The following is a 2,473-nucleotide window of genomic DNA, read 5'->3' as shown; positions in this document are numbered from 1 at the left end:
CAGCTTGATGTCATCCATGTACAGGAGGTGGCTGACAACTGCTCCGTTCCGTAGTCGGTATCCGTAGCCAGTCTTGTTAATGATCTCACTGAGGGGGTTCAGGCCTATGCAGAACAGCAGTGGGGACAGAGCATCTCCTTGGTAGATCCCGCATATATATAAAATCTCTCTTCATACATTCCTATGTAGTTCTATACTGTGTATTGTGTATTTTGTTGTACACAGCAAATTCAAAAGTGTTAAATGTTTTGGTGTTAATAGTCTTCTTGCAAAAGTAGAGTTAATTTTACTCTAAGCAGAGTCACATTCTTTTAATGTAACTCTGAGGTGTAAAATGATAGTAGTTAAAATCGAGTGTTAAAAATGAGTGTTTCTCTGTCAAATCTGGAGGTGTTACAATGGAAACATTAACTCTTGACCTCTTAACTCTGAACTCCTAGAGGGGCTATGACACCAACAGAGTAAATTCACAGACTCCGCCCCCAGCACGGCTCCAATCGAAGCTGAAGTGAAGCCGTTTCAGAACATTTTGCTCTACATATTTGAGTTGTTTGCCATGCTTGGTAAGTCATTTTTTCAAAGATTGTTTCAATTATTTCTATTAGCTTTTACTTCTGTGGCTCTTTGGAGTTGAGACAAAGCTGTGTGAAAGGCATTAGCCATGTTGCTCGCTGATAGCATAATATTCTGTTTTAGCTAGCTGAAAGGTATTGTTTGCAGGCAAATACCACAGCCTTGAAAAAAGCTTGCATGTGAATTTTCAGTCAAACTTTTGGTCAAATACACCTAAAACAATGTCTAGAATGTGAAATGTTGGTATAATGGTGCTACTTGAAGCCTGAAAACGATCGCCCATGAAAAAAAAACGAGCAAACAGCAGTAGCAGACGTCCTGACTGGATTCTACGTTAGCATAGATCCCTCCAGAGTTTTGTGCACACGGTTTAGGTAAAAATGAAAAAGGTTGAGGTTTTACATTTAGTTCAGTATTACCTGTTGCCTGTGTCCTTGTCTTTTGGGAAAATACTTTACACCAGTAATGGCTCAAAGAGGATTCCTTTTTTTTTTTTTTTTACTGTGCTGCAATTGTTTACTGGATTATTTGTGCCATTAATTAGTGTCAACTAATTTTTATTCAATCTCCGCACAGGATATGCTTGTGAAGATGGAATATGGGGGAGAGCAGAAGTGCGTTGAAGTTCCACAAAGGGATGAATGAAGGACATGCATATTGTATTGAAGAAATAAGTGATGAGAATGCTGTTATTTGCATTTACCATGTCAGACCTTTTGATAAACAAAATTCTAATGAAAGTGAGAACATGTATACTGTTACATCTTTCAGAAAATGTTTTGAAATTGTGGTGCACAGTTCAGAATAAATGTTTTTCAAAAACCATTGCGTCTTTTTAGTAAATGTTTATTTCCAAAAGAAATTTCTAGAAGTTCAGAACAGTAAAATTCCCGCTTTTTAGAATGAATTAGAAGATAACTCTTACGTAGTTAAACTAAAATACTCTTTAAGAGTTAATATATAAACTCTTAACACCAAGTGTTAAATGATCAACTCCAGACAGATTTGGTGTTTAACACTAAATCAGAGTTAACGTACCAACTCTCCAAAAAGAGTTAAATTAACACTCTCTGGTGTGGACCCATATAGACACTTTAATAGTGTTGAAATCAAATCCGACAGTGTTAATTTGGACATGCTGGATTTGCTGTGTACAGTTATTTTATTTTCAACTTTAATTTATATATTTTATCTTATTCTTTCCCAGTTAAATTTACCCTTCATTCTAATTTGTGTTGTACAGTTTTCATTTTTAACCTTAATTTTTTATATTTTATTCCTTCCTAGTTAAATTTACCCTTTTTAATTTTTCATATTTATTTCCTATCTTATTCATAGCCTTTTCCTTTTTTTTTTCTTTAGGTCACGAGCAGTTGTCTAAGCATTTCACTGCATATCGTACTGTGTATGACTGTGTACGTGACAAATAAAATTTGAATTTGAATTTCTGGATGTTATCAGTTAAACTGATACACTTTGGCTTTATCTAGCTAGCTCCTTGGACACCAGTGTTTCAGAGTTTTCTGTTAGCCCGTCTCCTGCTTTCTTATGTTAGCAGTACAGGATGCTACAACATCACCAGCACGTCCTAAACTTTACTTTATAGTAAACCTGTCTCCTTATTTAGAGGGTGTGACAATGTGGTTCAGATTGCATGAGCTTTGAACAGATGTTAAACCAAATCACTACTTGATTCCAGTTCTATCTTTAAACGGCTGTTAAGCAGCTAGATGTGTTTGTTTGATCGTTGTGCCAAACAAAGCTGATTGTAGAAATTTGTTTATCTTGCACTGTTAAAAAGTACCAAAGTAATTTGCTGATTTTTAGAAAATATTCTTTATTAACAATTTTGTTGCAAACTCTCCAAACTGACTTGAATGCATGTAGTGCATTTAAAAAT

General features: G+C 35.1%; 1 long non-coding RNA gene across 1 annotated transcript; it reads left to right on the top strand.

The window, feature by feature from the left end:
* Positions 1-223: 223 nt before the first annotated feature.
* Positions 224-1,398, top strand: LOC309712259. Its single transcript, XR_014278220.1, has 2 exons — positions 224-563; positions 1,150-1,398. It is a non-coding gene; the product is annotated as an uncharacterized lncRNA (long non-coding RNA).
* The last annotated feature ends 1,075 nt before the right edge of the window (positions 1,399-2,473 follow it).

Source organism: Aulonocara stuartgranti (genome assembly GCF_965226115.1).
Source record: "Aulonocara stuartgranti genome assembly, chromosome: 8".
Classification (NCBI taxonomy): domain Eukaryota; kingdom Metazoa; phylum Chordata; class Actinopteri; order Cichliformes; family Cichlidae; genus Aulonocara; species Aulonocara stuartgranti.
This window is presented reverse-complemented; position numbering and strand designations above follow the sequence as displayed.